Raw genomic sequence first — 24693 nt, forward strand, 5'->3', positions numbered from 1 at the left:
AGCACCAATCTAGGCACATGCCTACTGCTTAACACAAGATTGCCTGATTCCTGAGTGGACAATGAAGTGGGTCTCTCAGAGATTCCAAAGCTGGACAGTGGGATACACGTGCCATATTTTGAAATCCTCATTCCTAACCGACTTCCAGGAGGAGAGGAACTAGAATGTGTGTAGGGCATGTAGGGTGAGGAAATAAGTATGACATGTGTGCTCTACGTGAGCAGACAGAGGCGGGCTGGGTCTACATCTTCCCAGAATCCCCTCAGTTTAATTAGAGGGAGTGTTGCCATGCTAAAACACCTTACAAAAGCAACTCATAGAAGGAAGGGTTTCTTTTGATTCACAGTTTGAAGGGCTGGAGAGATGGCTTAGCAGTTAAGAGCCCTGCCTGCTTTTCCAAAGGTCCTGAGTTCAATTCCCAGCAACCACATGATGGCTCACAACCATCTGAGAGATCTGGTCAGTTGTCCTCATCAACTTAGACCATGAACTCCAATATGGACAAATTTAACAGAACTGCCATATATGGGTTGCCCATGCGAAATTGAAGGCCAAGTCCCTCATGGAGGGAAAAACATGGCAAGCATGGCAGCGGCTGAAGCGTGAGGCAGCTGGTCACAGAGTAGTCGCAGTGAGAGTCACAGTCAGAGTCACAGAGCAGTTGCAGTGAGAGTCCTGATGATCAGCTCACTCAATGTGCCACCCAAATTCAGGGCGAGTCTTCCCACCTCAATCTAGAAACTTTCCTACAGGCTTGCGCAGAGGTTTGTCCGCAATGTAAGCTACATCCTGTCAAGTTGACAGGAACATGACCTTTACCCTCACTCTCTCCTTCTTCCCTTTTCTCACCCTCCACCAACTTTTCCTAATCACTTTGATGAGATTTCAGCAGTCAGTAGGATTTCATTTGATTTTGCCTGGGCTGAGCTCTTGGCCTGGTGTAATTCTCTTCCCAAAGTGTCCATGGTCCCTAGTGTATCTAAGCTAATTATCTGCTGAGCACACACAGAGTGATGTGTCAGCTCCTGATGGGATCTGGGACTCTGCTGGCCCTGTCTGTTGGTTGGGTCCCAGGAGCTCTGGCCAGGGAACTTTGAATCTCCCTGTAGGTTTTCTACATGCTTGAGATCCAGTAACTAAGGCTGACTGTCCACCAGCAACGCCTCGTGGTCAAGAGCGAGCCCTGGGTGGGGCTCTGGAGATGGCTACGCAGATGGAACACTTGGACTGGAGCTCCCATTTCCAGCATCCATGCAAAAAGTAGGGGAAGAGCCAAGTGTGGTGGCTCATGCCTTTAATCCCAGCACTTGGAAGACAGAGATCTTTATGAGTTCATGGTCCTGGTCAACATAGAGTTCTAGGGCAGCCAGGGCTACATAGGGAGACCTTGTCTTAAAAAGCAAGCAAGCAAACAAATAAAAACCCAAACCAACCTAACACACACACACACACACACACACACACACTCACACACACACACACACAGGTAGGGGCTGAGGAGTTGACTCAATGGGTAAAAGTATTTGCTGAACAAGCATAAGGAAGTGAGTCTGAAGCCCCAGAACCACTGTCAATTGCTTCTTCATTCCCAGTGCTCCCAAAACGTGGTAGGAGGCAGAGACAGGCGGATTCCCAGAAACTCATAGGGCAGCTAGGCTGAAAAATGCAGTTGTAAACATCAGAGACCACCCCCGCTTTTTGAGACAGGGTTTCTTTGTGTAGTCCTAGCTGTCCTGGAACTAGCCTTGTGGACCAGGCTGGCCTCAGACTCACAGAGATCTCCCTACCTCTGCCTCCTGAGTGTTGGGATCAAAGGCATGCACCACCACCGCCAGTCCAGAGACCCTTTCTTAAGTAAGGTAGACCGTGAGGCTCAGCAATGAGATTGCCCTCTGACCTCTACATGTACACTGTGAGACACACACACAAGTACGCCTGTACACGCATGTACATGCACACACATTAAAACACGTACACCTTAAACACGCATGCACAGACATTCTTGACACACATACAGTCTCATACATACACACATTCACATCATGTACATACACAGAAAAAAATAAATTTCTTTGGGAGGCTCATTGTAAGCACATGGAGGCAAGTCTGCCTTCTGGAACGAAGGCCATGATGGGAAATAACCTTATTCATCTTATTTATACGCTTACAACTCTGTTTAATTCTTGTTTCTGGCCCAGCTTTTAAAAGCTAAGAAAGTGCCCTACCTCCCATCCTAAAGCTCCTTCCCCACAAACTTGGGTGGGACGCTAGAAAACATGAGTGGGGTTTCTACCACAGACCAAGGACCCCCAGAAACTCACCTTCCTTGCTCCTGGGCCTGTTACTCAGGAGCACTACTTGGCATCCTTGTTCCATTACAGAAGTTGATCTCCCTTCTCCATCTTCAAGATTAAGTTCCAGTGTCAACGCTCCCCAGGCTCCTACCCCTTGTCCAAGTGTTCCCATTTATGTCAGTGCCTAGAACCGGAATGTGCTAGAATTACCTGCTTGTATTTGTCCCTCTGTAGTGTCAATTCCTTGAGGGCAGAGACTGTGTTTGCATGCTTGGTGACACACAGTAAGGACAGTTAAGGTGTCTGTTGGATAAAAAAATGCATCCAGGGCATGCTGAAAAGTCTCTGCAGCTTTTGTGGAAAATTCTGGGGTGAAGGGTTTAAAAGAAGCACTTGGTAAACTTTTTTCCAAGCTGTGGTGGTATCTGAATGATGTCATTACTTTGGCTACATTCCGGCAGGCTAGAGGGCCTTGGGAACAGACTCAAAAGTGGGAGAAGCTTCTGGAATGTAATGAGAGACATTCTGAGATGTGATGAGAGATGACGGTAAGTAGAGGCCCAGTAGATCATGGAGATCTGAGCTCACAGTACCACTCATTTCCTCAGATGCATGACATTATAAAAAAAATGGTGGCCTTAGATTAGCAGAACACAAAGTGCGGTTCCCAGATCAGAGATCCCACCACATCCCCTGGGAACTTGATATAAATACAGATTCTCAGATTCTACCTCAAACCTACAGAATCAGAAATCCTGGGGGAGGCCCAGGGTCTGCTTGTCACAGGTTGTCTGGATAATACTGAAACAGGGTTAAGTATCATGGGACTCAGAGTTCCCCATCTGAGAATTTATGGGGGTATTTATATAAAATGTAAATATCTGGGTCCCACTTCAGAAGCTCTCTTTCAGACAGCCAGAGAGGGACCCAGGGATGTGTGCCTTGAGCTAACCGGTGGTGGTGAGGCGTGAAGAAGCAGGGTCACAGGCGGTCACTTCCTCAGCCTAACATGTTTTAGGAACTGATGCCCCTGTAGTAGGGATAGTGCTTGGTTCTGCCTGGCCGGGAAGTGTCACAATGAATAGCAGGTAAGTCGGCCTCCCAAGTTAACAGGGCCTCTCAGGGAGCAACAGACTGTACCGTGGGACAGGACTTCACCTGAGAGGGGACAGTCTTTTCCCAAAATAGTACAGTGGTACCAGGGGGTGGGTGTTGGACTTCCGCCCCTTTAAACACCCTTGTAATTTACATTTAAAAATAGAAAGAAGCTCATGAATAATTCGTGAGTCATGAGCAAGCCCCTTTAAAATACAGTCATGAATAAAATATCCGGCTTTGCCTCCTCTAATGGTGCTGGCCTTTGATGTTTTATTGATGGGTTGCCTGCTCCGAGTGCTGGCAGGCTCCTGGATTAATTCATGCTCTCAGCCCCCGACCCCTCCAGGTCAGCGGGCCTGCCCTTACTAACACATAAACACAACACCCTGTTTTAGACAGTTCAAGAGGCAGGTTCCACATCCCCTTGAACAGAAGTGTAATTACAGCATGTGGGAAACCCTGCCTGGAACCATGGTGAGGGCGGGACCTAAGTCACCAGAAGCTTTTGTTTGCAGCCAGGTGAGCATTTGCAGCAGGTGGAGTGTGTCTCATGTTTGATTGCCTCTTAAGAAGCCAGGAGTGGAAAGTAGACATTAGGGAGGTGTAAATAATAATCTCTCAGAATCTGAGTAAGAGCGATGCTCTGGGCCGTGGGCCTTTCCCAAAAGAGCTCTGCCTGCCCCAAGGAGCTCTCTGTGTGCCCCGAAGTCAGAGACCCCAGGAAGGCTGTTAAAGATGGCCGCTAGTGCAGAGAGCCACTGTATCTGCCTAGAGAGTATCAAGGCTGGGGCAATTATTGGAGACCCTATCCACAGGCAGAGGCCAGAAGGTTCTCTGTATAGGTCTGTGTGAGTGTGTGTGTGTGTATGGGTATATATATATATGGGGGGAATAGATGACTGAATGCATGTCTTCCTTCATTAAAAAATAGATATAACTTTAGTACGTGTACTTGAGAGGGAGATGCAGATGGATCTCTGAGAACTTGAGGCTAGCCTGGTCTACATAGTAAGGCCATTCCTCAATATTTATTTAATCTGGGGAGTTGCTACATTGGCTAAGGGCACTTGTTGCTCTTGCAGAAGATCTGCTATTGTTTGTATGGGGTAGGGTGGATTGGCCAGCCCCTCATTGTTTGGGAAGTCTTGTCTAGCCTGCTGAAGCGAGGGCCACGCAGCATGCACAGCCATCACTGTCCCTGGATACACACAGGTCTCTCCACTCCATCAGTTTGATCTGGTCTTGCAGGGATAAGGAGACACTATTCTGTTACCACGGCTGGGACTACCATCAAGCCAAACGCCCCTTTGCCTTCAGTTTTGTGGGCACCTTGGGCCAGGCTACCTTGAAGGACAAGAGGAGAAGGGAGCAGTGGGCCCGAGAGACAGGACTATTCTACATGTTTCTTCTTTTAGTATCTCAACTACATCAACCCACTTGGAGTTTTTCTCCCAAGTTTCTTTAAAATTTGTTGCAATCAAAAGGGCTAAAGAAAGGCCAAGGGTAAGTGCTAGGAGAAGCCTAATTTAAGGCAAGACTATAAAAGAGCTGAAGATTTCTCATTCATCTCTTCTGTGGAAACTGCTTTGCCAATTTCCTGTCCTTGTCATGAAGTTTCTGGGTGCCCAGTGTCTCTAGACTGCAAAGCTCAAGCACAGTACTCAGACCTCAAAACACCCTCCTTTCCACCCCCGACTTCCTGATCTTCATCCCTATAAAAGATGGGAAAACAATTCTAAAACAGCTGGTGACTGGGTCATAGCTTACTGTTGCTTACTGCCTGCGATACTAGTCATGGGACCACAAAGTCCCTGGGTCTTCTGGAGGAAATATAGCTGACTCAGGGATAGCCACTATCAGCTGACCTACCCTGACAAGAAGAAACCAATGAGACAGCTTGTCCCAGAAAACAGAGCATCCAACTCAAAATGGGAGCAGCTATAGGAAGATCACAAGGAGAACAGAGGGGGGAAGCCGGATGTGACACACGTGGTCCAGGGATGGAACGAATCCACAAGGGGCCAGGGACTTAGTCGGAAATGGAATGGATTCTTGAAGGGAAGAATAGAACTATGAACGAGATGACAAAGTTGCGCATGGAGGGGGTGATGGAGACAGTCCTCACTTGGTCCCTTAGACGTTTGTACATTTCTAGCTTGAAGTTCGATTTCCAGTAACAGGGCTTCTTATTGTGAATTACTCCTTACTTGAGCAAACCCCTGTTATAACTGGGGAAGGAAGGCTGTCTCAACAGAATAATGGTGCGACTTCCTTGCTGTGTCTGCTGTTGTCCTGTGTCACCCCCGCCATCCTCACAGAATGAAAGACCATTTTACTAAGTGGGTATCACGTTGCTAGAACAGTGCCTACAAGAAAGTCATCGGTTACCAGAGGTGCCGAGTGCGTTGGAGGAAAGTTAAGCAAGGCACCAGGGATGAGCATACTGCTGTGGTTTTATTGGGAGTGATGTGGGGGAGTCTCATTGAGAAGGTAACATTACCCAATGGCTCAGAGATGGGGAAGCGAGCCAGGCTGGGGTTTGTCTACAAACTAGGGTGAGAGGGAAAAGGACAGCTGCAAGGAGTACATTCTAAGACCTGTGGAGGATGCCCGTCTTTAGTAGGTGGGACCCAGGGGGAGAGTCTTAGGTCATTGAGGGGAATGTCATTGAAGGGATTGGGACCCCAGGTCCTTCTTCCCCTCCTACCCACCATGAGGCGAACAGCCCACAGTGCCACAGAGCACAACAAACGACTCACATCGCTACAGACCCAAACAACACGCTCTAATGATCATGGACAAAACCCTCTGAAATTATGGGCCAGAAAGAAAACCTTTCTCATTTCTCAGTGGTTGTCTCAGGTATCTTGTCATAGCCACAGAAAGATGATCAAATAGAAAGTTGCTGCTGAGAAGCGGGTCCCTAATTTGACTGTACCTGAGATGACATGGAGAAGCCTTCAGCGTGAGTGTGTAAAAGGGATTGGGAGAAGCAAGCTAGAGAAACTCTAGAATGTGATAAATGTAGATGAATGGGCAGCCCTAGCAAGGACTAAGAGGATGTTGATAGAAATTTAGAGAGTAAAGGCTGGGCTATGAAGTTTCCAATAGAAACGCTAACAGAAAGTAGGGAGTCTGCTGGAGACTAAAAGCCAGCCCCGTGGCCACACCAGCTGTGTTTCCCCCATGCTGTGACGCAGGGTCTCTCACTTTCTCTGCTGTGCTTCAGTCATTTCCACTTAGAAGACGTTTCACTCAGTGGAGAGCCAGCGTCATAGGATATGTGGTTTGAAATGTGCAACACTCCACGTGGGTCCTGCAAAGTTTGGGTTTCCTCCCCCACACTCTGATATCCTAGAAAAATCCATTTGCCTTGCTGGTGAGTTTCTGTGCAGTGGCTGAAAACCAGAGGCTGCTCTGTGCATCAGGTAGGTCTGGAAGATGGATTTTATGTCAGATTATATGTCAGATTGTTTTCCCTGGGCTCTTGTGGGGAGCCTGTGGATACCCCTGTGGTGTGGGAGAATTATCTGTATTCTGTCAATCATATTTTAATAAAACGCTGATTGGCCAGGCAGGCAGTATAGGCGGGAAAGCCAGACAGGAAGTAGAGGTGGAGCAAAGAGACTGGGAATATTCTGGGAAGCAGGAAGCTCCCTTCCTTGTTCTGAGCCGTGTGGCTAACATAGATAATGATAATGGATTAGTATAAGTTACAAGGACTAATAAGAAGCCTGACCTAATGGGCCAATCAGTTTATAACCTTATAGAGTCCTGTGTGTGATTTTCCTTGGGAGTTGCCGGTTGTGGGGTACCGGGCGGGACAGAAACCCCAACAAGCTGGCCCTTCATACTACATATGGTGCCCAGACGTGGAGAACTGAATCCACAGAAAGCCTGAGAAAGCTTGGGAAAGAATAGAGTAAAGCATGTTTTCTTGGTATGGTAGCAGCAATTTCTCAGGTCTTCTTTGCTTGCTAGAGGCAAGCAAGCGCTCTCATCTAAGAGAGGCTTCCTGACTCAGCTTTAGCTGCAAAACTTTGCAGCTCATTAAGAGGTCCTGCCACGAAACACTTAAACGGTATTGATGAAAAGCTGAATGCATGCTTTTCAGTTTTCAGCCATAGCAGGAAAAAAGCTGCGCCGTTTTAAAATGTCGGCTTTCTGGGCTGTCCTGCCAGAGCAATCTCTGACTCTTTCAGGCAGGCAGTCCAACTGAATGTGGTCTGTGAGCAGAATGCTGCAGCTTGCTTGCTGGCAAGGATCTTGAAACGTCATAAAATTGTGGCAAGAAAAATGGCTGCAGCCGGTACCTCAGCCACGAGGCTGGAAAGCTAAGGAATGGGCTGGATCTAGCTGTCAAAGCCAAGGCTTTGACATATTGCTTAGTAAATTAAAGGTTCATGTTATCAGAAAAAGAGAGATATACAGTAAAGAGAGATTCAAAGAGGAAGAAAACCTCTAAATGGTTTACAGTGTGTTAAAAATATATGCAGAATAAAAGTTCTTAAAGTAAAAAGAAAGAAAGGGAGAAATAGGGAAAAATTGGGTGTAGTGGTACACACCTTTAAACCCAATGCCTGGGAGGCAGAGACAGACAGATATCTCTGATAGCACACACCTTTAATCCCAGCACTGGGGAGGCAGAGACAGACAGATCTCTGTGAATTCAAGGACAGCCTGGTCTACAGAGTTATTCCAGGACAAAGATATACAGAGAACCTGTCTCAAAAAGTAAAAGTAAAAGGAATAGAGGTTAAAATAAAGCCGCATAAAAATGGAAAATACACAGAGAATCTTGATACTGTATGCTATTATGCTCTCTTTAAATTGTTTGAATGCTGAGGAAGGAGCAACAGTTGCTAAAAGACTTTTGTTTATAAATGCTGCTAAACTAATCCAAGGTAGGTATTTTGAAAATACCTTGGCTTCAAAATTGAAGTCAAAAGGTATGTTACTTTGGAGAAGAGATTTTGCTTTTGTTTCCACAGAAAATGAGAGGCTGTGGATTCATTCTGAGTTAAGAAAAATCAGGTTCGAAAAAGGAAGACCACCTGAGAAATCTCCGATAGGAACAGATGGCCCAGATGACAGAGTTCTACATCCAGAACAAGTTCAAGACTGCTGCCTGAGATGATCAAGACTTAACAGGATACTCCAGTCAGAACTTAATTATAACTCTAAATTTTCTTTAGGTTCCCTTAAGATTATCAGCGCTCGCAACCAGCAGGAAGTAGATACTATGCCCACATTCCCAACAAATGGACTATGGGTATTTTCCTTTGTTTAAAAAAAAAAAGAGGGAAATGGTGTGGGAGAATTGTCTGTATTCTGTCAATCATGTATTTTAATAAAATGCTGATTGGCCAGGCAGGAAGTATAGGTGGGTCAACCAGACAGGAAGTAGAGGCGGGGCGATGAGAACAGGAATATTCTGGAAAGCAGGAAGTTCCCTCTGCCATTTTCCTGCGCAGATCACCGAAGAGGCAACATGTGAGCTGCCATGCTGAGAAAGGTACTGAGCCGTGTGGCTAGCATAGATAATGATAATGGATTAATATAAGTTACAAGGACTAATAAGAAGCCTGACTTAATGGGCCAATCAGTTTTTAACCTTATAGAGTCCTGTGTGTGATTTTCCTTGGGAGTTGCCGGCTGTGGGGTACCGGGCGGGACAGAAACCCCAACAAGCTGGCCCTTCACACTACACCCCTGCACTACTGCCTCTGCCCACCAAAGCGTATTTGCCTCCCTGTTGCCAAACAGCCTTTAGTGTTGGGCACTGGGGATCAAGCCCTTAGACTCTTGTAGCAGCAAATGTCACAGCTGGGTTCTCATTTTGGCAAAAGATAAGTAAGGCTGAGATCTGTTTGCCTAGAGTTTGTTTGGCCCAGCAACCTTTTGAAAATGGAACTGGCTAGACTTTGGCTTATATTTTGTATGGCTGAGTTTCGCTCTCCCCAAAGAGGCACTGGCCCCTGGAGAGTCCTCATGATGGTGAGGAGCTGTGCTGGGTTCAGCTGGCCATGGTTCTGGGGAAGTCTGCCCCATGGCAACCACCTCATGTTCCAGGCCTGTGAGAAGAACCCCATGGTCATGAGTCTTTGTGCCACCAGCCAGCTCCCAAATATTGACAGAGACTTATTATTAATTATGAAAGCTGGGCTTTTAGCTTAGGCTTGTTTTCAACTAGCTTTTATAACTTAAATTACCCTATATTTTTATTAATCTACATTCTATGACACAGCTTTTATCTCTCTCTCATTCTGTGTCTAATTCATTCCGAGTCTCCATGGTATCTCCCGTGGGTCTCGAGGCCCACTTATACCTCCTGCCTAGTTACAGGCTGCTCAGTTCCTTATTAAACCAAACACAGCAATACACCTTCACACAGTATACAAATATCTCACAACACCCAAGGACCCTTGCATAGTTCATTTTCTTTTCCCATTAAGCATCTCTTTAGCTCTCCACATATTCTATTCCCTTCCTTTTAAGTTCAACTCCATCCCACCAATTTAAGGAATCTCCCTGGACCACAGTGATTTAAGCCTTCATCAGTATATACTTTCATCTTTGGCTTCATGTTCTTTTCCTCTAGAGTCCTCAACACCAGCAGAGCAAATGGACCGATTTTATCTAACACTTCACCTTTAAGATGATTCCCATTCTGGATGGGGATCTAGAACGCAAGCTCCTGAAGAGTGTTTGCTCACGTTCTCCACTCCGGGGCCCTGGCACCTGGAACACTATCTATTGCACAGTAGATGTACCCCACATATTTATTGGATAAAGAAAGCAATGGATCTATTGTTTCTAGGACAAAATGACGGGAATGAAGGCTCATTCTGTGTGTTTGCTGACAAGTGTTTGGTAGTGGTTGTACATCAAGGAAGACTAACTGGGAAATCCTCTGCCTGGCCTTTAGGAAACATTCCTTGGATTCCAAGGCTCCTGGTCCTTTCCTGGGGGTATCCCATCCCTCTACCAGATGCTGGACACAGGCTCACCTTTAGACACCCATTTAATGCCTTGAAATTTAGAAGAAAGAGCCAGTAGTTGACCCAATAGGTGCTGTGGGACTGAGTGGGACAGTGTTCTTTTGTTCTCCTGCCACTGGGAACCTGTTGATGTTTTTAAGCTGAACGCCCTTCCCTTTACTGCCCCGAGAGCCTCCTTACTACATTCGATGGTCTTTTCCTAGTGTGGTAGAGCAACAAGTTGCTACTGAGAGGTACAAGATTTCATTGTTCACAGTTTCAAGTGTCCACCTGCCTGAATGCAGCAGCTAGAAGGTGCTTTGTTGGCAGGACTGGAAGAGGTAGCACCAGGCTGTACACTCCGTGAACACTGGTTCCTTTTCTTTCCTCTGGGCCTCTTGAATTTGGGTCATCTGGTTCCTGAGTGACTTTTCCTCCCAGACTCGCTGTCACCTGGGAATAATTTTGATTTTCATTCTATCAACTCTGAGACTTCCCAGTGGTTTCTCCTGCCTTTGGGGGGAAATGAGGATTGTGTAGCACGAGCCTTCCCAGAAACAAAATGTGAAGGGCTAGACTATGGAGGAAAAATACCATAGTGAGCCGGTGGGGTTAGGGCTAGGCAGGGCACTTTCCTAAGGATGCATCTCTTTGTAGAGGCACAAGCTAGCCTGGAGCTTCCTTACAAATCAACCATCCTAGAATTGACTCAAGAGACAGGATTTTTCTCCGGGCTGCGGTCTGGGGGCATATCAACCTCTGTGGGGGCTTAGCAGAAGAACCAGAGACCTTGGAAGCCTGATCTAGCCTCAGCACCCACTGTCCACAGCAGAAAGTCTTTGCTTTCTGAGAGTCTGAGGACAGAAGGGTGCTTGGGTGTGACCAGGGTCCAATGCTTGACCACATGACCACAAGCAGGCTTGTAAATGAGTTGGGGAATCTATTGACTCTGACTTGGGTTATTGTTCAGTGGTATATCTTTATGTTAGTGATGTTTATGGGGTACAGATGGGGGCAAAGGCTGGGGATTTCACACCTAACACGAGGTGACACCTTTAGATACCTCTTTGATGCCTTGGGATTTAGAAGAAAGAGCCAGTAGTTAATGCAGAAATTGTCTGTGTCTTGTGGGTTTCTATTCTGGGTGAAGGGAGGGTGTTAGGAAGAGGAAAGTTCACATTCTCCACCAAATGTCATTCTTTTCACCATCTCAAAACCGTAACCAAAGCCACCAACAGTTCCACGTGGAGACCATTTCTTTTTGTCTTTCTACAGTGATAGAAAACAACATAGACCATTTCCTGGGAATGAGTAATTGCTACAGCACAGACTCGGCAGTTGGTTAGCAATAAAGACAAAGTCCGGCATTGGGAGGAAAGAATACGTTTAGACTACATCTTGTCTTGGGCTGGGATATGGATTTCCAATTTGGAGACTCCGGTCGCCATGACTTTCAGTATCTCCCGTGCCCTGTTTGCTTGTTTCTGGTGTTCCTTCACCTCCTACCTCTTCCCTTCCTCTATTCTGGCCATCCTCTCTGAGAATGAAACCCAGTCACTGTGTTCCTTTTCATCTTTGTCTACGGCGTGCTTGCTTTCTAATTTTTCTTGGAATCTTGACCAGAAGGAACCCGAGTCAGGTAGCAAAGACATGTTTGCCCATCCCCAAGCTGGCGGGATGATGATGAAGTTGACTTCCCCTGCAGAGTCGCATACTCTGACGTTGGGGAGAAAAGAGCAGGCGACATTTGGCAGTGCTATGAAGATGAACTTTACTTTCATATTTCTTTGAGTAATTCTGCTTTTTTTCTTTCACGTTTTTTTTTCCTTTTTCGCAGTATAATATAATGTTTTGAAGGCTACAATATCTCTCTCAGAAACTCGCTAAATTTCAGGACCCTGTCAGAGAGCAGAATTGGTTTTCCTTCTTAGAATTTGTTTCTTCCAAGCCTGCCCAGACGCGGGGCTGTCTTATTTGGCAGCTTAGATGGATGCACTTGGTACCAGCTGCCTTTTAGCATAATATGGCTCTGGTGACTGGAGGAGCAAGGCGGAAGCTGGCTTCTGCAAAAACACAGTGTGTTCAGTTGGATGCTCTCGGCTCCACTCACTTCTCAGGGAACTGTCACCTGCGAAGTCCTTTGCTCCACTCTTGGGTGCTGTGGGAAGTGCTCAGAGACTCCTAACAAGGGCCATGCGCTGGTGCTTCCTCAATATATTTAGGGCAATTATGCACATACTTTTAGAAAATACCTTGGGAGTGGGCTTGCTTTGAATCCATATGAATCAGATAATTAGTTTAAAGACAGGAAATATATACTGTTTTAATTTTTCCAGCTTGACTAAGGATTGCTTTGGGAGTTTGTGTGTAGCATGTTATAAAATCAGCTCCTTTTAATTATATTTATTTACTTAATGAATCATACAGACAGTAGGTAAGTGGCATTTTGAGATAGCCTGTGGAGATGCCCCAAAGCCTCACGCTTGTTCTATGTCTTATAACTCATATTAGAATTTCATATCTTGTCTTACCTTATGTTTGCAGGGAGCCAATCCATATTTTACACACCTAGTAAGAAACCATATCGGGTTTCAATTTTAGAACGCTAGGCTAGCTCTCCACCCACTGGGCTACATCCCTAGCCTGGGTCTCAATTCTAGGTCTTCTGGAATTGTGTCTTGCGCTCTTTCCCACTGCACCAGGTAAAGTCATACAGTAGAGTCACAGTAGCCATACTGGGATCCTTGCTCGGATACTCAGTGGATGTGTGACTTTGGCAAAATCACCTTGTCTCTCTCTCAGCTGCAGTAAAAGGAGTTCCCATGGGTTTCTGCAACAGTAAGAGCAATGACCTTGGCTCTGCTTCGGAATCTGGGATGTGTAGAGCTGAGGCTTCTGTGGAATAGGAAGCCCATGCCTACAGAGGGTAAGAGGGAGGCCTGAGGAGTCATTCAAGTAGTGGGGTTATTTGACAGCTACTTTTAATAGAATACAGGCAGAATATCACCTGGAAGGAACTCCCCGGTCCTTTCTTTTTCCCTTATCTGCCCTTTTTTCCCTCCCCATACTTTCTAGTATATAATTTTTTATTGTATTGATTTTTTTCTTCCCCTCAGAAGGACAGATCCTATTTACATGGCAGTCATATAGAAAGGGTCCTTTCGCTCTGCAGATCATACCAGGAGTCTTTAATTATGCAAATGTAGGATCCCTTGGAGAAGGGAAGCATGTGGGATGTGGAAGAACAGGATTAATTTGCCAAGGGAACCTGGGGCGTTCTGGGAGTCGAGGAATGGCAGCTCAATTCATCTTCCCAAGGTTTGAAGCTGGGCTGGACATGAGAGTCTCCCAGGGGCCTGGGTCTGGGCTCAGAGCCTAGGAAATGTGGTGAGGTGGTTGTACTGGGGAGGGGAAGGGTTCAAGCTGTTGACCTGATGAAGTGCAGTCCTGGCCCTCTTAACATCCTGTGCTTTGGGAACAGTGACTGGCCTAGTGACATGCTCAGCCAGTGTCCTGGACATCCGGACTGCTGTGAACTGCTGTTCTGCTTCAGGCAGGGGCCAGAGGAAGTACCGGTTAGAATGAACAGTTGGTTAGATTCTATTTTGGGGAACATGGTGGTGAGTGGGTAAAACAACTTCAGAAAGGGATTGGTTGTGTTTTTTGCTATGAGAAGGTAGGAAGGTTTCAGTAATTAATATGTTACATACTTGACGCGATCATTTGTAGCTCAAGATGTTTGGGCGCATTACGCCACTCCCTCATGGAGAATACTCCATCTTCGCGTTCCCAAGTATCTTCTTTCAATGTATGCCAGCTTAGTTCTGAAAATCAGAAACATCCGTGCTCCCTCTCCCAAGTCACCAGAGTTCAATACAAGCTTCAAGGTTCTTTTAAAACGGGGAACAAATACAACTTCCATTTTCAGTTTGCCTCAGCAGTCGCACATCTCTCTAGCCCTCACGCTACAGAGGAGCTTTGTGCACACATACATTCTGCAGTGGGACTCATGATGACTGGGTCACTCTTTGGTGCTTAGAATGAATGAACTAAGGAAAACTATCAATGTCCTTTAAAATGTGTGTGTGTGTGTGTGTGTGTGTGTGTGTGTGCTGGTGCCAAAAATCAAATCAAATGTAAGGCTTTATACTTACCTAGCAGGTGTCCTCTCATGGGTGGCAGCCTTCAGATCATGCTTTATGACAGGGATGATGCCGGACTTTCTTCTCTAAATTGTCTGTGGAACTGCTTTCTACAGAGTTGAGCATGTGTTACTCTGCTGACTTGGCGGGAGTGGGGGTGGGGGTGGGGCTGTCTTAAAAACACAAATGCTTAGTGGAGCAGTGGAGGCTTGCTTACCCCTTTAATCCCATGATTAAAGGGGAGACAGGGAGGAGGGCCTCTGGCCTCTGAGTTTGACGTCAGTCTGGTCTACAGATCTACAGAGTTCCAGGACAGTCAGGACTACAGAGAAACCTTGTCTTGAAAAACAAAACAAAACAAAACAAAAATGAGTGCAAACGTTTAAAAACTACCCCCTCATCCATTTGAGTTTATAATTATGTCTGACAGAGGCGTGATGGAGCTTGGTAGAAACTATTATCTTTTTCTCTTTATCTTTGTCTCCTTGCTTGTGAGGGGGTTTGAGGAAAAGAGGGAGGGAGGGAAGGAGGGAGGGAGGGAGAGAGAGAGAATGAATATTAATTAGTGGCTCTCAGTCTTCTTAAAACTGCTGGCCCCAGAGAAGAGTCATGCCTCTTGTGGAAAATAACCATGACAGATTTGACTAAAAGAGAGAGTAGCTATTAGCTGGATGACACCAGTCACTTACCAGCCAGCAATGCAAGAACAAGGGGCAGGTGATTGGGAGAGGTAGGGGAGAGGCCTGGTAGAGCTAGGGGCTTCAGTTACTTCCCAACTACAATGACTTCTCAGGATCCAAGTGCATGTTAGGCCTCACTGCCTACTCTGCCCTTCCCACTCTTGCTTAGAGGATCTCTTACCTTTTAAAAATTCAACTCTCTGAGAGAGAAGGCAATGGTGCAGAAACTTAACTGCCTGCCTGGACTCAATCATTCAAAATAACTGGGTTTGGGTTAGCTCGTTGGGTGGCAAAGGTTCAGCTAAACTTTGTGTGCATGTCTGTGTGTGTGTGTGTGTGTGTGTGTGAGAGAGAGAGAGAGAGAGAGAGAGAGAGAGAGAGAGAGAGTGAGAGAGAGAGAGAGAGAGAGAGAGAGAGAGAGAGAGAGAGAGGCTGACTGAGGTACTCTAAGAAGGAGTGGTAGTGAGAAAGAGGAGAAGGGCAATTCTGGGATATTCTTCCAACTTCTCCTCCCTGAAGCAGAGACTAGAATAGTGGTATAGGCTGATTGTATGTTCTCCTCCCCAAATCCAAATGCTTTAATCCTCACTCCTAGGATGATGATGTCAGAGGTGGGGCGTTGAGAGGCGATTAAGTCATGATAATGGAGCACTTGTGATCTGAATTAGTGCCCTTGTGAAGAGGCCTGAAGGAGCCTGTTCACTCTTATATGTGGGCACAGGAGAAGGTTGTCCATGGACCACCAACTGGGTCCTTAGCAGACCCTAAGTGTGCAGGGAACTTGATCTTGGACTTCTCAACCTTTAGGACTGTGAGAAATAGTGTGTGTGTGTGTGTGTGTGTGTGTGTGTGTGTGTGTGTGTGTGTGTATAAGCCACCTAGTAAGTGGCATTTTGTTACGGCAGTCTTAGCAGATGAAGATCAATAGTGTATTCTCAGGTAGAAGGGGGAATCTCTTTTCCTTGCCCACAATGTCTGTGTTTATTTCTCCTTGTAAAACTGCTCGGTGAATCTGGTTGTAGTATGTGACCTCCATTGGCAGAGCTTTATTAAGTATACAGAGTCTGACTCTTGTGCCTCTCCTCTATATATCCCAAAGCTTGTATTGACCTGGAGCCTTCTGTTGGTTTTATGAAAAATTGGGCACTAAATAATAAACAAAAAAGATTTATTTTATTTTGGGGGAAGTGTAGCTCCTTCCTTCTTCCATCTTCCTCTCTCCTTCCTCCCTCCCCCCTTCCCTCTCTGTGCATGTGTGTGCATGCATGTGTGTCTGGGTGCCTGGAGAGGTTTGAAAGGTGTCAGATCCCCTAGAGCTTGAGCTACAGGTAGCTGTGGATCACCTGACATGGGTGCTGGGAACTGAACTCTGATCCCCTTGGAGAGTAGCAAGTGCTCTTAACTCCTGAGCCATATTCCAAGCCCTCGAATCCCCCACCTCCTCAGTACTAAGTCTTTAAGGACCCAATTAAAGAAAAAATATACTTGTTGTCATTGTTGAATACATACTGTATTTAACTTTTTTTTTAATCCCAGAGAAGTGAAATGCAACATCCATTTGAGTTTATGTAACATCCAAAGACTGACAACTCAGAATTTCCTAATTAAAGTCATTTTTAAGGCACTCTGCAGAGCCAGCTTTCATCTCTTCCTTTGTGGCGTTATTCTTCAAACTGTAGCAGAATACCTGGCTTCTCTGTCTTCAGCGACACACATACATGCTCATGCTCTTAGCCTCCACTTCTGTCCTCGACGACACCAAAAACAAGACAATTTTAAGGAAGAAAATCCATTTTGGGGGAAACACGGAGAGAGCAGAGAGGACATGTACACATAAATTAACTGATAGGCCAGTAGCAGAAAAGAGAAGGAGCAGGAAGGAAATGGAACAGGGTGGGGTAGACCAGATGGTTGGTGGCCGGAGAAAAAAATAGGCTGCATTTCCCAATGAGGTTTAAACTAATTTAGCTGGTTCCTTTTTACTTTTTTTTTTTTTTTTAAATTTTAAAGATGGGTCCAATGCAAGGGAGGTATTCCAAAATTATGGGATGTGGATGTAGGTAAGTGTGCTTGCTCATGCTCATGTACTTATGAGCTGACTTTAAAGATAGGTACGGGGAAGGGGAGGCTCTAAAATGCCCTCCTGAGATAACGATAATCTCTCTTACTGGCCCACTTCTGCACCTGGAATTCCCAGCATTCAAGCTATTCCTTCAGATTAAGGCATTGTCTGTAGCCCCAATGAAAAGGTAAATGTCACCTAAGAAGTGTAACACTCAACTCTTTAGCACCCACCGACTGAACCGTTGCCTATCAGAGAGCAGGACCCTGAGAGATGGGACTTGGTGCAGGCCAGTCTGATTAACAGGGCAAGACGGCATGGTGCTATGAATGCAGGAGAAATCTACTTGCTCTGGGAACCTGCTTAGGAGGCAGGGTACGAAAACGGACTCTGTCTATACTGGGGCACTCTCTTGTGCACACAGCATACACACTCTCTAACACACCCAACAGTTCTTAGACATTACAGCATTCTGCAGGGAGCACTACTATGGCGTTCACTTGGGCCCTCGAGGAAAGGAGCTCGGTGAATCCGCTGAGTGCAAGACAGCACGAGTTCTTGATTGTTTTCAGGTAAAGGTCTGTACTGTAAAGTGGAAGTTCAGCATCTTCAGAGGTCCATGTCATTTATATGAAGGCGGTACACAGACACATACACACACACAGACACACACACACAGACACACACACCCCCCCTTCACTTATATATTCATTGTTTGAGAACTTGTCAGCACGAGAGGTGAGAAGCCTCTTCTAGTCATCTGGATGCTGGAGCGGGTGGGTTGCTGTCAGGTTATTGGGTAAGGGACTGTTTGGGGGGCAATACTTTCCTGCGATGGATGACCCTTCCCTGTCACCAGTGGGCCCTCGGGTGATTCAGGTTGCTCTGCAGAAGCAGCCAACCCTTGGGTTATAAAGACTGGAATAAGCTTTGCCTCAAAATTGGGACAGAAAGGCAGGGAAACCCATGTAACGTTCAGGCTCTTGGAGGGAGGCATGTGTGATGGGGGGAAGCGCAGATGGAAGGTGAACTTGGGCAGGGGATGAGCATTTGCTTCTAGTGAGGCAAACGCAAGCATCAGCCTCAGGCGTGACTCTCGGTCTGCTCAGGTTGATGGTGCCAGTGGGGAGGAGGTTTAATGAGGAAAAGGACTGGAGCAATGGGGACTCTAGAGGAGAACTCAAGGAGGAGAGGCTCTTGGAGGTGGACGGGGATGTAGAAGGGTGTTTTTCCCTATCAACTACATCGATGAGTTAGAATCATCTGGGTTCCTCAAAAGACCTCGGCTGCTCAGCCCCGTGGAGACTCTATGACAGATACACTGAGATGGGAACCAGGTGTGTGGGTCTGAGCTCCTGACATAATGCTAACGCGCATCTGGTGTCAAGCATTCTGCACCAGAGCGGAAGGAGAGGTCCAGTGTTGACAGGCTGGAGCCAGCTGCTCAGTCTTGCATGGGTTTGTGAAGGAGCGGAAGGGGAAACAGTGCAAAAGCAGGAAGGGGGCTGGAAGACTCTGAGTTTCCGTCTGGTTAGCTGGACCTGTGCTGATTCATGGGGCTGGACTGCTTGCTCCTAGCTGGTAGTTTCTGATCCCATTTCGGGTTGAAAAGCTGGCTGGGGTGGAAGTATTTGGGACTAGGGAGAAGAATTTTCCTCTTTTTCTCTTTTGTGGCTTCAAAGAGGAATCATTTACTGTGCTCTGTGGGGGCAGGGAAGTAGATTTCCTGGTGTCTAATAAATACAGATCCCATAAATAAATAAATAAATAAACTGGGGAGTATACCAATAAATAAAACAACCAAGAAAACAACATAGACCACTTTTGCCCTGTCGGGGGAACTTCCGCTCTCACTCCACTGATCCTGGTGATGTGAGGGCTGCTCTTGGACATCCGAAGGCACCAAGCCTGTCCATGGTAGGGCAAACAGTTGCCTTCCAAAGACCGTAGAGAAACCTCAGAGGATGATTGACATTGGCTATCCACATAGAGAAGAGAGAGAAGGGGAGATAAATATTCTCCCCGTTTCCCACCCGAAAATGTGGGGTGAGGAGGCAGGCTTGGGAGCCAGGGCTGGGCCGTGTGGGGCCTCTTCAGTCTAGGATGACCAGTCATGTCCTTGGGAGGCTTCACGTGGAAGGAGGGGATGAGCAGGAGGTGCGGGCGAACTTGATTTTTCCACACACAAAAGCTGCAGCAGGCACAACTTCCATTTCAACAAAGCTCCCCCATGAGCCAACCAGTTGACCTGGCTGGACACACACGGTGGAGAGAGGAGGTACTGGTCACAGGATGGGAGGGTGGTGAGGAGACAGGCAAGATGGCACTCTTTTTAAATAGGAAATCAGCTGTCCAGGGCGTCAGCTTCTAGCGCCACCAGCCATTGCTCATATCCTCCTCCTCAGGGTCTTGCCGTGTGGTTCTGCGTGCTGGGCTTGCCTCGTCCTACTAGGAGACCTGCATGTGGACAAGGAAACACGCAAACAGTGCGCATTAAGACAGTGGCCAAGGAAACACCATTACTTAAAAGCAGATGTTCATAATTCAGGGTTTGTAAGCAGATTTTCAAAGGGATAATAGCTTGAATTTTGTGCAAAGTTCTGAGCATCTTCATGTACACATCTCTATAAAGGAGGTCTGTAACTTTCATCTCTTCTTAAAAGATTAAAAATTAAAGCAGTATGAAGGGATCCCAAGTCACTTGTGTGTTCAGTCCATTGGGAAAGCACAAAAGATCTACAGAAATGGGGGAAAATTTAAGCAGTGCCCCTAGAATTCCAGGCGCAGAGGTGCACAGGAACCGGACTGACTGGAGACCTGGGTGTAACCAGGATCTCTGTCATTGACTCAGGACAATATTGCCAAAGCCCTCTTCTTCACTCTGTGTCTATATCATGCAATTTGAAGTTGTCAATCAAAGTTTCTTTAGGGAGAAAATATACACCAGCTGTTTTTTTTGGGGGGGGCCCGTGTATCTACCATTTTATGTAACAGCTGAAGTCCTAAAAAAGTGGGTGGACCCAATTTTAAAAAATTAAACAAAAAGTATTTTTGAATGCACAAAGGGAGCTGTTCTTAGGTAAAGTAGACGTTGTGAATCCTTTTCTTTCTTTCCTAAAATTTTTATTTGGTGTATGTGTGTATATATACACGTATGTGTCAGAGTGCACGTTTGTGTGTGTGTGTCTGTGTGTGTGAGAAAGAGAGAGAGTGCACGTATGTGTGTGTGTGTGTGTGTGTGAGAAAGAGAGTGCACGTATGTGTGTGTGTGTGTGTGTGTGTGTACACCTGTGTATGCGTATTGTATGTGTGTGGGTGCATGTGTGTGTACCTAAGTGTAGAGGTTACAGGTCTATTTTGGGTGTCTTTCTCAGGAGTTCTACATCTTGGTTTTTGAGACAGGATCTCTCTCTCTCTCTCTCTCTCTGAGCCTGGAGCTCAATCGTCAAGCTAAACAGGCTAGTCAGCAAGCTGGCCAGTGATTGTTCCCTCTGCCAGCCCCCTCCAATGCTGGGGTTCTAGATGCATGCTGCCATGTCTGGGTTTGGTGGGTGTTTGGGATCTGACCTCAGGCCCTCATGCCTGTGCATAAAGCACTTTACCCAGGAAGCCATCTCCCCTGTCTAGATTTTGTGTGCGCTGGACTTTCTCACAGTATCGCTGGGGCACAAATGTTTTTATAATTCCTCATTTAAATAATGTCATTGCCTTTTCTGATTATATATATGGCTTCAGTTTTAGGAAGTTATGTAGTCAGTTAAATAAACTTGTCTTGATGCTCTGAAATTAGAAGATAAACTCATTTCATATGACATATACGTGTATGCCACACATACACCAAACAGGGACTTGGTCTAAGATATGTTTTAGAAAGCAGCCTCTCTGTACCCTGTTCACCAGAATAGCAGCCATGCTTTTTGGCATCTGTAAATGCCAGTTCCCATTTCTGCAGGAATGTGATTAGTCAGAATGGGTCAGAGGTCCTGACTGTGCCAGACTCTGCCAGCCCTTGGTACCTGACCTGGCAAAGAAGAACAAACATGGTGAGGTGGGGAGGAGGTTGGGTACAAGGTAAGCAGATGTGAGAGGCCTAAGCCGAACTCAGTCTACTTGGTGATCACAGAGCACACCACACAGATGCTCATGAACGAAAGTCACATCACCTAGGAGACTGCCTTACTAATCATGTTCTTTATGATTTATTATTAATATTAGTCCATATATCATTGGTATATTAATTCTATCATATATTATATAAAAGCAATTTAAAAACAGCATAATTTTTGTATAGAAAATATTTTAAGTGTGTAGTTTTCTTTTGTTTACTAGTTTTCCTAAGGCAAGACAAAACCAACCCAGAATTTTCTGTGAAGTGTGTTTTCATAAACACTTGTGGGGTGCACATGGCATTGACAAGGGGTCTCCTTCTTGTGTCCTAGATAAATACGTCAAGGTCAGTATGACATCAACACAAAATCAGGCCCCAGGAACCCAGTCCCCTGGTCTCCTGTACCAATGAATAATATATTTGGCATATAGAGAGTTGGCTGGAAATAATCTACTAATGACAGAAAGACAAGATCATTTTTTTCTGTAAAAAGCTCATAATTAAACTGAATTTAAAGTTGTTTATTCTTTTATACAAAATGTTCTGTTTCCCTTTTCATGCATGAACTCAAAGAAGAAATTCTTTGATTTTATTAGTGGCTCTTGTTTTAGGACTAGGGTTTTTTTTTTTCCGTTTAAGAAGATCCATGGAAGTTTTTATTTTATTTTCTCGAGACGGGAAAACAGGGCTTTCTCTGTGTAGCCCTGGCACTTCTGCAACTCACTCTGTAGACCGGGCTGACCTCAAACTCAAGAGATCCACCTGCTTCTGTCTCCCAAGTGCTGGGATTAAATGTGAGCACCACCACTGCTCAGCAAGATCCATGGAATTCTTTAGTGAGAAAGTCCTTAATTTTCTGGTGTGTGTGCCTGTGTGCGTGTGCATGCGTATGTGCAAGCATAAGGAGATAGGCGTGGCAGCATCTCTACCTCCGTTCTTCTGATGTGCGTGTGCGTAGTCTTTTCTCTCTAATTAATTAGAAGTAATAGCTTTCCTTAGCTTCTGGTATGTGAGAGAGTAAAGTGGGAAATAATTTAATTGGCTGTCTTGTTTTCAAAGCCCAGTTTAATGAAATAGTTCTCAGCCTGAAGTGCATGCATTATCCTTCCTGTTATTTTTACAATTAGCATGTCATTGGATCGCATTTGGGTGGAATATTCTAATTGGTTTCTAGGGTGGGGCACAGCAGATGGAGAGATAATCCAAGTGCTGGGGTGTGTACTGTGCTTTTCATTAGGACAGTCTTGTCCTGTCACTTTATCTCTTAGGCATAAGAGAGGGATCATACCAGTCTCTAAAAATGGTAGACTGTTTGATGCAGCCATCGGGTAGAGAGATGACTCTGAGACACTTTACAAGGTCCTGGGCTACTTCCCAATGCATGACCCAATGGCACAAGGAGCGCCTCCTACAGTTTCCTATGAGCGCTGTCCCACTGAGGGCAAGGATTCTATTTCGCCAAGTATGTAGGACATATTTGTAGAAAGACTTGCTGGAAGAATGAGCATTTGGAGAATCCCATGATACCTTCCCTGTTTTGCTCTTCTGGGTGGAAAGCAGAGAGTTAGAAGTAGATGTCAAGTGGGGCAGAAAGTAAGGAGACAAGCCAGGCACCAAAGGCAAGCACCAAGAAGGCTTGCTCTTGCAGGAGCATGCAAGCAGACTGACCTGAGCATGAGTGCCTTCTTAAATTCTACATGTCCTAGCACCTTGCTTGGCTCACTTTCACCCTAGGTCTGGCAACTAGCAAAACATCCTGTCCTCCTTTTCATCTCCTCCTTGCTCCAGTAATGCTGGGCCTCAGCCAGCCCTCAGTCAGCCCCAGATTCAAAGACGCTACCATTTAAATATCTCACAGCACTGTCTGTATCCCTTACAATCCTGTGTAGCACTGGGTCCTGCTTGTGTCTTGGCTCTGTGTCTGGTTCTTTCTTTTTCACCGTGCAGTTGTGACATATGTATCTTCCCTACCCCCTGGTATTTCTGAACCAGCACTCAGCTGTTTTAAGGATCAACCCACTTTTTTCTAGGTAAGCTGAAGACAAACATGGACCTAGAGGCAAAAGAGGCTCAATGCTTGGCCATGTGTCCCACTGCCTAGAGGCCTAGATCCGTATTTGTCTTGGAAAGAGGAGCTGGTTCTTTTAGGGAGCATCCTTTGGCCCAGCTGGGAGAAAGGAATAATTGAAGTGTGAAACAGGGACTGGGGCAGACTTAGAGACAATTGTGCAGCTGGGCCAAAAGAGACCATAGAGAAAGGGGTCACTATAGGCAGATGTAGAGAGAAGACAGAACCAGCCATACCTCCACCACTGTGAGATAGCCCGGGATGTGTTGTGTATGTACAGGGTGAGGGGAAGTACTTCCTCATTTTATCTCCTTCAAGATGGCAGATCTGTAAAACCACCTGCAAACTATAAGGTCTTAGCCAAAACTGTAAGGACAGACAGGCCAGTAGAGACCCATGAAAAGATTTAAACAAGTGTGTGTGTGTGTGTGTGTGTGTGTGTGTTTGTGTGTATGTATAGAATAATATATATAAATATTGGATATATATATATACACACACACATACCCGCTCTGTGCTATGTGACCACAAATGAGGAAAATACAGCTGGTCTGGGATGACTTTTGTAGTCATTTCAACCCAGCCAGTTGTGGTGGGATTTTCCATCCGGCCCTGTCCTGACACTTAGCCACTTGTCTCCTCCTAAAGGAGGAGTTTTAGCTACCTACAGGACCATGTGGCTTTCTCCTGTTTTTCTTCTCTGCCCCTGCCTGGGGATAGGCTAGGTGGCTAATGCTGGGGAGAGCTGAGAGATCCCCAACTTTCACAGAGACCAGGCCTTGCTCCACAGGGACTGAACGAGGTTTTGGGTTTCCGGGCTGATGGATCCTGAAGGTTGGCTCACCAGCTGCAGCCCACGTGCCTACTGATCCAACAATGTCTTATATCAGGCAATGCTTCGTTGAGACACTCTGGAGTGTTTCAAAGCTCACGCCAGTGTCTACTGAGGCTAGCCATGGGCTTTGTTAAAGGAGAGCGTATGGCTGACTCGGGAATCAATGATACCACATTTCCCCACAGGAATTCCTATAGCAGTGCTTGGGAATGATCAGATAACCTTGGCAACTCTCTGGGAAGCTTTCTATAGACAGATGTCCTACCAGGGAAATGGGGACCAGATGTACTCCAGATCTCAAAAGAAATTAATGGCAATAAGACTCTAGGGTAAAAATATCTGTGTGCTTGCTCACTGAGCTTGTTCACTCAGCTCCTGTTCTATCTAAGGATCATTTAGGCTTAATTATAGAGTTCAGGCGTTCAT

At 45.9% G+C, this 24693-nt stretch overlaps 1 protein-coding gene across 1 annotated transcript in view; it reads right to left on the reverse strand.

The window, feature by feature from the left end:
• Positions 1-16679: 16679 nt before the first annotated feature.
• Positions 16680-24693, reverse strand: part of Fam78b (family with sequence similarity 78 member B) — an 89311-nt gene continuing 81297 nt past the window's right edge. Inside the window, exon 3 of the mRNA XM_087906323.1 lies at positions 16680-19713. The gene's annotated coding sequence lies outside the window, so the exon portion shown is untranslated. The remainder of the gene's footprint in view (positions 19714-24693) is intronic.

The sequence above is a fragment of the Myodes glareolus genome, chromosome 5, assembly GCF_982192425.1.
Source record: "Myodes glareolus chromosome 5, mMyoGla1.1, whole genome shotgun sequence".
Classification (NCBI taxonomy): Eukaryota; Metazoa; Chordata; class Mammalia; order Rodentia; family Cricetidae; genus Myodes; species Myodes glareolus.